Source organism: Kogia breviceps, chromosome 2 (assembly GCF_026419965.1).
Source record: "Kogia breviceps isolate mKogBre1 chromosome 2, mKogBre1 haplotype 1, whole genome shotgun sequence".
In the NCBI taxonomy this organism is placed as follows: domain Eukaryota; kingdom Metazoa; phylum Chordata; class Mammalia; order Artiodactyla; family Physeteridae; genus Kogia; species Kogia breviceps.
In genome coordinates, this window is record NC_081311.1 from 72,107,263 (window position 1) to 72,121,501 (window position 14,239).

Genomic DNA, 14,239 nt, shown 5'->3' on the forward strand with positions numbered 1-14,239 from the left:
AAGAACTTGCCAGTTGGAGGAGGTTAGTTTGTTGGAATCCTATAGAATAAAGAGGGTAAGCCAATGACACATTCCTTGCTAAGTCCAACAAATGTGTGCTGGTGGAATTTGGCCCTTTTCCCCTAGTATTTATGAATTTCATCTGCTATTCACTTACATTTCATTAAGATGAAAATTAGTATCACTGATTTATTTTTTCTTGATTTTGTTTTCTGTTGTCTGGGCAAAAAGCAAAGGATCTGTGAATTACCATTTAGGTACAGTCAAACAGAAGATAAGATTTCCAGTTCTTTCTAGCTAATACTGATAAAATATTCCTCAGGAAACAGAAAAACGATCAAGATTGTGACAGATTTGAAGCCTGTTCACTTAAAAGCCGGGTGGTATCTGAGAATAAGTAGAAATCTAAGTTGAATTTATTGATAAAACTGTAGAATTGTAAGCTTCATCAAAATTTCAAGAATTGAGTTAATAAAACACCTCACTTATATGGTCACCTTTCTGCATTGTCTCTTTCCCTTCTCTCCTTTTTTTTTTTATTTTAAATAAAGTTATTTATTTATTTTTGGCTGTGTTGGGTCTTCGTTGCTGCGCACAGGCTTTTCTCTAGTTGCGGCGAGCGGGGGCTACTCTTCGTTGCAGTGCGCAGGCTTCTCATTGCGGTGGCTTCTCTTGTTGCGGAGCACGGGCTCTAGCCGCGCGGGCTTCAGTAGTTGTGGCTCGCCGGCTTAGTTGCTCCGCGGCATGTGGGATCGTCCCGGAACAAGGCTCGAACTGGTGTCCCCTGCATTGGCAGGGGGATTCTTAACCACTGCGCCACCAGGGAAGCCCCTTCCCTTCTCTTTTATTATGTTGAATCAGACAACTACTTGTTGACCTGCCTACTAAGTAAGCATGACACATGCTAGACACTGTGAAGAAACAGAAAACAGACACATCTGAGATTTTTAAATAAAACGTAGCATTTCAATGACGTGTTCAAATGTGTGGGAATAAGAATAATTATGAATATTTAGCATTTTGTGATGTTCGGGCTCTTTCAAGTGTTTGAAACAGAACTTCCCACTTGACCCTGACAGCGGCTGTAGTTATTTTCTGTTTCTGTTTTCTCCCATTTTTAGGTGAGGAAGCTGAAGCACAGAGCTGTTAAACCATTTTAAGATCACTGAGTTGGTGATGGGGAAAGCAGGGATGTTAAGACTTCTTAACAATTTAGAGGAGAAAAGGATGCGAGAAGGAGTGATGGGGCAGGATGGGGACATGGGCAGGGGATGGCGAGTAGGGAGGGAGAGGGGGCTTCAGCATTTGAGCTGGAGCAGGAAAAGCAGATATGAGAGAGAAGAGTGCCAAGGCTGGGTAAGTAAAGGACATCCTGAGGGAGGTGAGTGTGGGGAAACGATAACAGATTTCTCTGGAGGAAACACAGAGCCTTATCATTCTTCATTCAGCAAAAATACCTGGAACATCTCAAGTGTGTTAGATGGGTTTTTTTTTTTTTTTAGTGCCAAGAATATGGAGGTGAATAAAGCAGGTAAAATCCTGCCCTGAAAGAACTCGTATCTTAGTCAAGGGACTCAGAAAATAAAGAAGTAAATAATAAACAAGTGTGCTGAGGGGGAACTGGATAAAGGCAGTCAAAAGGTACAAATTTCCAGTTATAAGAGAGATAAGTACGAGGGATGTAATGTACAACATGATTAATATAATTAACACTGCTGTATGTTATATATGAACGTTACTGAGAGTAAATCCTAAGGCTTCTCGGCACAAGGAAAAAAACATTTCTTCCTATTTCTTTTATTTGTATCTGTATGAGATGGATGTTTACTAAACTTACTGTGATAATCATTTCATGATGTATATAAGTCACATCAGTAATGCTGTACAACCTTAAATTCACACAGTGCTGTATGTCAATTGCACCTGTGAAACTGGAAGAAAAAAACCAGGTGTGCTGATAAGTAGCAATAAGCAGGTAAACAAATGAGTAATCAGAACTATGAAGGCCTAAGTGGGGTGGGTTGTGGAGGGATGGAGGACCGGGGGAAGGTTCCACCGGGTGGAAAGAGAGATGTCTAGCTGGGGAGGCGACATGTGAGCTGAGTCCGGTACAGAGAGGAGGAGCCAGGCAAGGGAAGAGCCAGGGAGACCATGAAAGAAGTGAGAGGAAGAAGAGCTAGGCGTGCTTTGGGACACACTTCTGACATCCTCCCAGAAGACAGAGAAATACTGACTTTCTCTTCTAGTCTTCATTGTCTCTTCTCCCCATGTCCCCTGCCTCCAAGTCAGAAATTCCTTCTAAATTTTATATTTTACCAGATCTCATTTACAAAAATGGAAGTATAGTTGATTTATAATGTTTGAGGCATACAGCAAAGTGATCCAGTTATATACACATACATACATACATACACACATATGTGTATATATATATATAGTCTTTTTCAGATTCGTTTCCATTATAGGTTATTACAAGATATTGAATAGAGTTCCCTGTGCTATACAGTAGGTCCTGGTTTATCTATTTTATACACAGCAGTGTGTATCTGTTACCATATTTCATTTGAAACATCATGTGTTTGAAAATGTCTGGCTGGCCCCCAACTAAAAACAGGAAAGATAAATTAAACATCAAAAGAGATTCCATCCTAAATTGACTGCAAATGCAAACCAATTGTGTAAAAAACTCAGTGAAATCTGATTTGATTAATCAATTGTATTTGGATGGTTCAACAGCAGAAATGAAAAACCTAGACTTGACAGGTATCATATGAAGTCTGATCTTGAACAAGTTTTGAGCGGTGTAGAAGAGCTCTGTAGGATTCTAATGCTGTAGTATTGGATAATATGTATCTTCCTCTACCAAAACTGCTTACGAAAATGGCCACAGAGGACGTTGGGAAATAAAAGCACTCTTCTCCTGATCTTGTTGGGTATCAGAGAGGATGAAATGAGGGCATTTAGAAGGAGACCCTATGATTTCCATATGGCCAGCGTGGGCACTGGAAATTCTCCCAGCAGATAAACTGTTTCTCTTCTTATTCACATTTGCTGTCCAGATTTCCTGATATCTCTCCTTAACTTTTTAGTTATTCCAATAACACTTTCCACCGTGCGTTGGACTTATCAGCACTGCCTGCAGTGTACATCCAGAGCTTTATAATATTCATTATCTTCACATGTGTTTGTGTGTATGCGTTTTCTATCCTGAGCCTTGAGCTCAATGCAAAAGGGTGACTTAAATTTGCATCCTTTTTATAGGCATGCACTGAATGTTACCAGCAAATGACTTTGTTTTTAGTGATCTGAGTCATGGTTTAGGAGGAAGAGTCTTAACCTATCTTGAGTTAGTACTGTGCTTTGCTCCCAAGAAGTCGTCATATTTTCTTCCTTTATTTCACAATGAACTTGGGATCAAATCAATAATTATGGCTGCATTTAGAAGGGGACCCCCAGGAAACTGAACCATTGAATGATGCCCATGTTCTTCTCCACCAGTATGTTCAAGTGAGACATTTAGAACTGAAAATTAAGGCTATAATATTTTGTAACTTCATGTACTTGACTGGGAGAAAAACAAAGTACAAATTAGTGTGGGCAGCTCCCATGAGTCAGTGTATATGTGTATATCCCTACTTCTAAATTTCAAACATTTCTCCTTCTCATAGCAGTGACATTATTATGCATACAGCATCAGGACGAATCTGAATAGCTTCACTTTTACAACAATGGAAAATTCACCTTTACATAGAGGTTTATTTTCCCCATGTACATTTCCCTCCCTACTCTGGAAGTTCCTCTAAAGTACCAATATCAGGTGTGTTAGACCTGGAGTGTATAAATCATTTTGTTAAAGAAAACCCGTGGTTTTTTAAAAATAAAATAGTTTTTTTTATATGCAGGTATGAAAAAATGAACTTTCTTTGAAAGTCACGTTAAGGGGCTTCCCTGGTGGCGCAGTGGTTGAGAATCCGCCTGCCGATGCAGGGGACACGGGTTCGTGCCCTGGTCCGGGAAGATCCCACATGCCGCGGAGCAACTAAGCCCGTGAGCCATGGCTGCTAGGCCTGCGCGTCCGGAGCCTGTGCTCCGCAACGGGAGAGGCCACAGCAGTGAGAGGCCCGCATACCGCAAAAAAAAAAAAAAAAAAAAAAAGAAAGTCACGTTAAGGATTGTTAACAATCCACAATTTTAATATAAAATGCCAGGGTGGGGCTGATTTTATTTTTTTCTGAATATAAACTTACCACCCATAGCTGTTCACGGAGAGGGGTTATATTTTATCTTTGGGTTGTCTGACTCCAAGAGGCAGCTGGTATATGACTGACAATGTTGTGTGCTTATTAGAATAAAAATTAGTAATTCTTAGAAAAAAAAGAAGTCCTCTCTATGATGGATGCCTCTGACAGCCTTGGTTGGGTCCTGCAAGAGTCCTTTGCCTTCTTATCTCCCTGAGCCTCCTGTTCCACACACCTATTTTATTATTAGGAATAGCCTCTTAATAAATTGGCTGTGCCATTTTCTGACAGTCTGTTAATAATGGGGATGAGGATGATGATGAAAGTGATGGCGATGGTGGTAATGCAGATGGTAACAGTTATTGATTATTGAGTACTGACGATGCTCCTAGCCTGCTTTACATCCATTATCTCATGTAATCCTCATGATGACCCGATGAATTCGTTTTCATCTTTATTCCTATTTTATGATGAGGGCGCTGCTGCATAGCAAGGCTACATCACTTATCTAAGGTCACGACTAGTAATAATAAATCACAAAAACAATTCCTAGCATATGGTGAGCCCTCACTTTTACTGAGCCAGGCTTTTGCACTGAATGGATCACCTCGTTCACGCCTCACAACAGCCCTTATGCGACTCTTCTAGCTCCTACTTGCAAATGATGAAGCCAAACTCAGAGACGTATTCCCACGCTCGGATTAGACTTCATCAGTCTGTTTTTCGTGCTCTGCATTCAGTAACCAAACTGGGTTTTGCCTGTGGACGGTACAACTACATACATTTTTGGGGTCAAGGATTCCCCACAGTAGAGAAAGGGTCAAAGTATTTACTCTGTTTCAAAATTGGGTAGGTCAATCTCAGGTGACTTGCTAACGAGTACTAGGATGGTTTTGCTTAGAATGCAGAAAATTTCAGACTACACATGGCCACGACTCAGAGACACTTGCACAAGCAGACATCCCTGTAAAATCAAAGCAGATGCAAAAGAAAACAGAAGAGGGGAAAAATTCTAGAGTGCCTTCATTTTTGGTCCTGAAGTGAAGAACCAATCTTTTCCACAGAACAGAAATAAATACCATTGTCTTTTATAGAGTGAAATAAATTAAAGTGTTTTGTTTGTTTGTTTGTTTTGCGGTGTGCGGGCCTCTCACTGCTGTGGCCTCTCCCATTGCGGAGCACAGGCTCCGGACGCGCAGGCTCAGCGGACATGGCTCACAGGCCCAGCCGCTCGGCGGCATGTGGGATCTTCCCGGACCGGGGCACGAACCCGTGTCCCCTGCATCGGCAGGCGGACTCTCAACCACTGCGCCACCAGCGAAGCCCTGAAGTGTTATAAAAATAACATCCATAATGCATTTAATCCTCTGAGAGACCATTAAAATTCCTGTAGTCATTAGTGCTTAAGTTTGCTTGTTCATTAAACAATCATTTATTATAGTAGGTGCTATGATGGTGTTCTTGAAGGAATATAAAACATATGCAGTTATATGAGGACAAGACAAAACAATACTCTGAGAACCAAATAATTTTCCACAAATTAAGTCCAAGAGGGCAGAAAGTCTTCAGAATAAAGATACGGTCTGTATGGTAGACTTGTTGGACATGGAAAATTTCTCAGGTATGTGCTTTATGTCCTAGCCTTTGCAGTGGCTGGTGGTTTTACAAGAGTGGAGAGAAGAGAGAAGGGCTTTTCAGGTTGAGGGAATATCACGATGGTAATACACAGGGTTTCAGTTCATTTACGAAGATGTCATGATTTTCTTTGCCTCAGAAATTCTATGGGAAAAACAGTAATGTAGATCCTAAAATCGATGCATGTTTTGTCCCTATAGCTCGTTTAATCATCCTGAAGCATTTTGCTGAGGTTTGAATGTGAGCAACTTCAATTTTAATGGAGTTTGTTTTTGCTTTAGATACCCTCTTGGAAATTCTTAAGTAAAGTATGTAATACTTATTTTGCTGGTGGTTGATATTATACTTTGAGAATGTTACCTTACTGAAAAAGCAATCAGCAACAATGAACAAAGAAAGTTATAATTAAGAGCCCTAGTATTCAGCTTCAGAAGTATTCTCCTTTTTACAAAACTTAGATGTGGGCATTCTTCAAGGGCTTTGGAAATCTAAAGAATGATTCCACTGTAACAGGTATTTCTAACCCATTTGAAGCTCCTCTGTGTCTCTTCTGTTCTCATTATTAGTCTGCTTCCCCATAAGATCCTGGACAAAACAAACCCATCACCTGATCTTGGTACCTATTGAAACATACACACTCCATATTCAATTTTCCATTTGTGGGGAGTTCTCACCAGCTTATGGCCATTTGGTTGTGGCCTCCCCTCCCCCTGCTCCTCCTTTATGGGCAGGCACTGGCAAAGGGCTCTAGGAGGGGTGTGACAGATTAGTGATTTCCCAGGCATTTGGGGGTCGTGTGTTCTAGAGGAGCACTGGGTGCATTTTGAGGGGTGGAAGAGAGGTAGGTGCTATCTGAAGGCTGTCGTATTGGCCACCCTTACCCCCTGTGCTAACAGAAAGCCCTCCTGAGCAGCCCAGATGGAAACCGTGGCTGTTAAGGCCCACACTTCAAGAAACCAGTCTACAAGTAAGGAGGCCAGACAGTCCTTAAGTTGTTACACACGATTTAGGGGCTCATGAAAGGATATCTTGACCTAGTTTCTTGATTTCCATGAAAATAAGCCTATTTATATAAAGTGCTCCAGAAATTTTGAAGACCCTCAAGGCTGTTTAATGTGAGATTTTGAAACCTGGGTCTAGTATATCCTGACAACTCCACGCTGCCTTTGTAGAGTAGGAAATACTGAGAAGTGAAATATAAATAAAATCGCAGTTCGCATCAAAGTAATTTTGGAACATTATTTTTGCTCCATTTAAATATTATCTATCTTCAGATTTATGCTTACAATTACAAGATTAGAATCCTCATTGTTTGCAGAGAGAAAAGCTACATAGGGTAGTGGGTGATATTATGGTTAATTTTGCTTCTGTTTGCCTACTTCTATTGTTGTATGTTTCTAAAGTGAATAAATGTTACTTTTTCAATAAGAAAACAATAATAAATATCATTTTGGGGAAGAGGAAAATGGAATCCTAATTCTAGGCTAATGGTGAGTTGAAGTAGATATCCATTGCAGGGCTAAATTGCTAAATGTCATGACATAATCATTTTGTGAAAAACACTGTCATGTTGAAATGACAACTTTGTATGACAAATGATATTTTATATTTGGATGAACTGAGCTAAAAATAAAGCAATGAGTATAGCTCTTTAAGAGCTCAGAGCAGTGTCTAGCATGTAGGAAGACCTACAAACATATTAGTGAGGGGCTTCCCTGGTGGCGCAGTGATTGAGAGTCCGCCTGCCGACACAGGGGACACGCGTTCGTGCCCCGGTCCGGGAAGATCCCACATGCCGCGGAGCGGCTGGGCCCGTGAGGCATGGCCGCTGAGCCTGCGCGTCCGGAGCCTGTGCTCTGCAACGCGAAAGGCCGCAACGGCGAGAGGCCCGCGTACCGCAAAAAAAAAAAAAAAAAAAAAAAAAAATTAGTGAACAAATAAGTACGTAAACAAATAGAGAAAAACATCCTTTAAGATGGTGCTCCTGCTGTGTATTTAGAGAGAATTGGTGTGTTGGCTAAGGGCTGTGAAATAAAAAACAAACAAACAAACAAAAATTTCTCTAGCTGAGCAAAGGGAAACCAATTGGCATTAAAGTATTAATGCTGGGCATCTTCTACATTGTGATAGGGTAGTGATAGTTGGAACTGTAATAAATCTGAGTTTCCAGGGGTAGGTAGCTCATCAGTAATCAGGTATTATCAATTTTGTAAAAATATCCCACCTGGACATGTCTTATTCATTTAATCATATATTTATCAGTTTTTGTCAGTCTATGAATAGTGTAACATAATTTTATAAACAAGAAACCAGAAACCTGATTTATTTCTGAGATGGCTAGACCCCTCTCTGGTATTAGCGCTTATGGTTGGCATCTACTTATTTTTGATACAATTAAGACATGAAAACTGGAGTAAAATGATTTGTAGCCCCTAAGAAACGGCATGCAATTTGGTTAATTACCCAGAAAAAGGTGGGATCAGGCTTAGTTTTTAATTTTTAGAATTCACATTCTCCTTGGTTCCAAAAATGAATTGCACGGACAATGAACTATCAAGAATATGACAAACCTTCAAAATAATAAGTAACAGCTAAATGTCGTCCTGAAATATTAAAATCCTTTGTAGTGGCAAAAAATAGCAAATTTATACAAGAACAGAAAAATTAGTTTCCTTCAGAAAAACTTCTGAGAAGAATCAATTTATGATATTTCAAAAAGAGATTTGTAGTCAAACCAGCAACAGAGTGTCAAGAAAGTCGGAATTATAAATCAACTAGGACCTTATGAAATCACTAACTATTTGGGGGAGCCCACCATGTGCCAAGCACTGTGGAAGGAGCTGAGGGCATAATGTTGAGCAGACAAGACACAGTTCTGTGCTTGTACTGGGTTGGCCAAAAAGTTCGTTCACTTAGTGACTTCGCTGTTCAGTAAAGGTCTTCATGAAAATGAAAAATGTCTTTTATTTTTACGTAAAACTGAACGAACTTTTTGGCCATTCCAATATTACTCAGAATTGCTGGGAGACAATTAGTGACCACAGGTACACATACACATATATACATATACATATATATAGTTATAAATTTTGAAACCGTATGGGGTGAAAGTGTAGAGTGTTATATATAGGACAAGCGTAACAAGGAGATCTAATTTAGGCTGGAAGGACAAGGAAAGTTTTTCTGTGGAGTCCTATAGAGCTGACATGAATTTTGAGAAGGACATAATCGGGTGAAAAGTGAGGGAGAGAGGTATTTCAAGGGGGAGAAATACATGTGTGAAGGCCTGAGTTAGGAACTCACTTAGCTTTTTTCCAGAACTGAAAGAAAACACCATTATAGGAGCACAGTGAGGAAGGATGCAAGCAACAGAGACCAAGAGGTAGGCAGGGCCCTGACGGTCCAGCATTTTATAAGTCATGATGAGCAAACAGCCCACGCCAACCACGACTGGGTGACAGTAACTGCCTTAACCTTGAATGTGAAGTTAGACATAATCCACAGCACTGCAAACAACTTCCTTGATTCAGGGAGTCTTAAATAGGTTTGGTTTTGAGAACCATAGTTTAAAAATGGGACTGATTTTAAGTTATTTGAAGAAACAATCTTCTAACCAGGTATCCTGCGGGTCCGCTTTAAGTGTAGGTGCTGAATATGTGGCCATAAGTGTATCTGCAGAGCTGGGCCTGGGTAAGGCAGCAACTCACATGTATTGAGCATATACAGTATCAAGCTCATAACACTGCCTTATTTTAATCCTCACAACCACCCTATGAGGTGGATATTATTATACCCATTTCCATAGACAAGGACATTGAGTCTCAGGAAAGGTAGCGACTTTCCAAAGATGCATGAATAGAAGAAGCAAGATTCAAGTTTCGGTCTCTCAAGTTCATGAATATTCTACCACAGTGTCACAGTTCCTCAAGGGACACAACAAGAGGAGCATACTTGTTACCAGACCCACTGAAATGGGAATAAAATGTCCCTGTAGATGCCAGCAGCCTCCATTTCTCAATCCTCCCTTTATTTATAAATTCAGGCATTCAAGCATTTAAGTATTTGCTTAATAAACATTAATTAAAGACTTAAAAAGACACCTGAGACCACTGAGGAGGGGAAAAAATGAAGGAGAGGGAAGGGACATAAAGACATATATGACTCAGGATCTGTCTTCAAGGAACTTATGTGAGGAAAGCGAAGTCATATATACACATAACAAGAAAACAGTGGAGAATGTGTTGGGTCACAAGAGAAAGACAAGTTAAGATTAATTGCTGCCATTAATTCCTATATTGCAAAATACAGGAAGGATGTTGATGGGTAGAGATGTAAGAGGAGGGCTTTCCAAAACAGGTAGTCATAATTTGAAGGGACGTTTGCTCCAAAAACCACGTCAGAGCCTCTCTTCTCAGATGGACCAAGCTGAAGGGGCAATAGAGCCCTTTGCTCTTAACAGGGACCCATGGTCCAATAAAACATATGTGACATATGGTTGAAATGTCTTCTTCATGCCCCAAATAAAACCTATCATCCATGTTGTAATACTTCTCTAGATGATAGAGTCTTTTATTTTCTCCATAATTAAAAAAAAAAGAAATTTCAGTTGTACAACTACTTGGTGACCACCTAGAGGAGTGGGATAGGGAGGGTGACGCAAGAGGGAGGAGATATGGGAACATATGTATATGTATAACTGACTCACTTTGTTGTAAAGGAGAAACTAACACACTATTGTAAAACAGTTATACTCCAATAAAGATGTTAAAAAAAAATCTATGGAATGAAAAATCCTTAAGCTAAAACCCCTATGGTACCTTTGTTTAATGTAGTATTTTTCACCTGGTTTGGTGAAATTACTACTTACGCTAAGACATGGTTCATCAGCTTCCACAGGTCCCAAAGTGCTTTTTTAAAAGTTGTTTGGGAAATTATTGCAATTTTACACAGCTATTTCCTATGGTTGCTTAGCTTGGAAAATCCAGAGGCAGGTGTTATACTGGATCCATCTTTCAAACATGCATAATACAGTCCATTTTTTTTATGACTCATTTTGTACTTCTTCAAGACACTGGATATTTTTTTCCTTATTCAACTTAGAGTATGTATTATTTTGTTTATAATTTATACTGCTTATTTTATTTCAATTCTGTCTCAGGTCACTTCTTGCATTACTGATCTTTGTGGTTATTTGTATTTAAATATATGTATCTCTTAGGGAGTCAACTCTGTTATTAGCCACTAGATGAAGAATCAGTCCTGTCTCTATTGGTTACACACAGTGCTATGAGGAAACACACAGTACTGAGAGATGATTGGTAGCTATGTATAAAATGAAGAAAAAAGTAATTCTGTTTGGAGATAATTTTTCCAAATAAAGCACTTCATTAATATGAAAAAAAAGAAAAAAAAAGAAATTTCAGTTGTACAACTACCACAGCCTGCTACTGGAGGGGGGGGGGGAAGGGGGAGGGGGAGGGGGAGGGAGAGGGGGAGGGAGAGGGAGAGGGAGAGGGAGAGGGAGAGGGAGAGGGAGAGGGAGAGGGAGAGGGAGGGGGAGAGGGAGGGAGAGAGACGGGAAGAGTTGGAGAAGAAGTAGGGAAGGAAGCTCCTGATTCTCATTTACTATTGACCACTTTGCAGACTAGGCATTTCCTCAGTAATTCTACCTGGAAGCCTTTGGAAATTCCAGCAAATCCTCTTAGGTGTAGGGTTAAGAGGGTGGGAAATAGGGGGAGAAAGACTATGGACTCACAGGCTCTTGAGCTGAATATGATTAATTCTCAGGCATTCAATGTGATTCCCTCCCCACCCGCTTTTCACTTACATCAAATAGGTCTGAGGAAGAGGTGCTGAAGTGAGGACAACTTTCTAAAACATTTTGTTTTGTTTCATGTTAACTACACAGCAGGTTGACACTATTGAGTTGCTCAGCTTGATAGGATGTGGTAAAGGAAGAGGAAGGGGAAGGGGAGATAAGATTAGATAATGGAGGCTTTGAATATCAGAGAGGGAATTTAGATTTTCTGTAGTAACAGCACAGAAAATCCTGGATTTGCAAGTTTTTTGTTTTCTAATATAACTAGATTTCTCATTAGAGGAAATATGTTGAAACAGGATAGTATTTTTTTCCAGTTATAGAAATAAATCTTATGCATAGAAGTTGTCAAGGGTTATTGTTTTTTTTTTATTCTTAACTTCTTTCAAGAGCTATGTAATGTTCAGTCTATAGTTTCCCTAGATTATTATTGTAACAGTATTGTTAGGGGAGTGAATCCCAAAATTAATTCCAAGAGAGTCAACAAAACTGCAGTCCAGCCAACATTTGATGTATCCAAACAGACATTTACACATTCCGACTGTCCCTCCAAACAGAATTCATTTCCTTTCCTAATTTCACAAAGGAAATATTCTCTCCTGATGTTTCCCTTGATATGCAAGGTCAAAGAATTAAGTGTTCCTTTTCTTTGTGAAAGCATGTTCAACATGGGGGCTTTTAATATCTTGCTGCAGCCCAGCCATCGTCTAAATCAGATTTTAATAATATCATGACCCATACCCTTTTGTTTCAAAATTATTTTTTGCAGGAATTCAAAGGTAGGGTAGTGTCCATTTAAATACTGATTTTTAAAAAACATCTTTATTGGAGTATAATTGCTTTACAATGGTGTGTTAGTTTCTGCTTTATAACAAAAGTGGATCAGCTATACATATTAAATACTGAGTTTTTAAAAAAGACTCTTTCTTTTGCCCTTTCTCCCTTCTTCTCCTCAGAAGTTGAAAGGAGATATTAATGAAAGGGTTAACAGCCTTTAAAAAGTCCATTCTAAAAACTTTCCTGCATTTAGGTTTGCTCACTTCTTCCACCACTGGATTATAAGAGTATGAATTTAGTAGCATCTCATCTCAAACAATTCTATTTTTGAGCAATTAACATTTCTATTTTTCAGGTCACTTTAAACCATCACATACATGTACTAAAAGTATTTTAATAAAATTATATTGACTTACAATTTTGACTTTAAGATGATTCATAAAGCAAGATTCCAATCTAAATTAAATGCAATCGGAAGAAATAAATTTGGAAAGTATGTAATTTTCATCTTCTTTCAAATTTTTAAGGACATGTTTTCATTGCACAATGTCCCATAATTATACTAGTAGTAGCTACTTGTTACTGAATGCCCAACTCTGCCAGGCGCTGCTTTATAGAAAGTACAGTTGACCCTTGAACAGTATGGGTTGGAACTGCGCAAGTCCACTTATATACATATTATTTTCAAGAAATACATACTATAGTACTACATGACCCATGTTGTTTGAAACTGCGGATGTGGAACTGTGGATACAGAGGACCGACTACAGAGTTATATGTGGATTTGCAACTGTGCAGAAGGTCAGTGATCCTATCCTCCACGTTGTTCAAGGGTCAACTGTATAATAAAAATTCCTGTGAGATAAATGTGACAGCTGCGGACTGAACTGTGTTCCCCCCAAATTCATATGTTGAAGCCCTAGCCCCCAGTGTAACTGTATTTAGAGACAGAGCTTTCAGGAAGTCAGGAAGCTTAAATGAGGTTCATAAGGGTAGGGTCCTAAAATAATAAGATTAGTGGCTTCATAAGAAGAGAAGAGAGGGCTTTCCCTGGTGGCGCAGTGATTAAGGATCCACCTGCCAATGCAGGGGACACGGGTTTGAGCCCTGGTCCGGGAAGATCCCACAAGCCACGGAGCAACTAAGCCCGTGCACCACAACTACTGAGCCTGCAGTCTAGAGCCCACGAGCCACAACTACTGAGCCCGCATGCCACAACTACTGAAGCCCACACTCCTACAGCCCATGCTCTGCAACAAGAGAAGCCACTGCCATGAGAAGCCCACACACCACAACGAAGAGTGGCCCCCGCTCATAGCAACTAGAGAAAGCCCGCATGCAGCAACGAAGACCCAATGCAGCCAAAAGATAAATTTTTAAAGAAGAGAAAGAGAAATCTCTTTCTCTCCTTGTGATGTGTATGTACCTAGGAAAGGACATGTGAGGACCTTGAACTTCTGACCTCCAGAACTGTGAGAAAATAAATTTTTGTTGTTGAAGGCATGCAGTCTGTGGTATTTTGTTATGGCAGCCTAAGCTAACATATGACTGTTCCCATTTTGTGGATTAGGAAGCAAACAGAGGTCAGTGGCAACACTAGCATTTGAACCTGATGTGTCTATGACTACAAACAAAAGCACTCTCTTTGAATTGCCCTCTGAATTTTGAGTCTGAAAATAATTAATATAGATAGCTCTTTAAAAAAATACCAAACCCTTCATCTGTTGTTTGTTCGTATAGGCATACCTTAGAGATACTGCAGGTTCAGTTC

General features: G+C 39.7%; 1 protein-coding gene and 1 long non-coding RNA gene across 7 annotated transcripts in view; one reads left to right on the forward strand and one right to left on the reverse strand.

The window, feature by feature from the left end:
- Window positions 1–14,239, reverse strand: part of LOC136793555 (uncharacterized) — a 462,713-nt gene that overhangs the window by 100,842 nt on the left and 347,632 nt on the right. The window lies entirely within an intron of this gene.
- The window catches only part of TMEM26 (transmembrane protein 26), a 50,331-nt gene that overhangs the window by 5,004 nt on the left and 31,088 nt on the right, over window positions 1–14,239 (forward strand). The gene's annotated exons all lie outside the window — the stretch shown is intronic.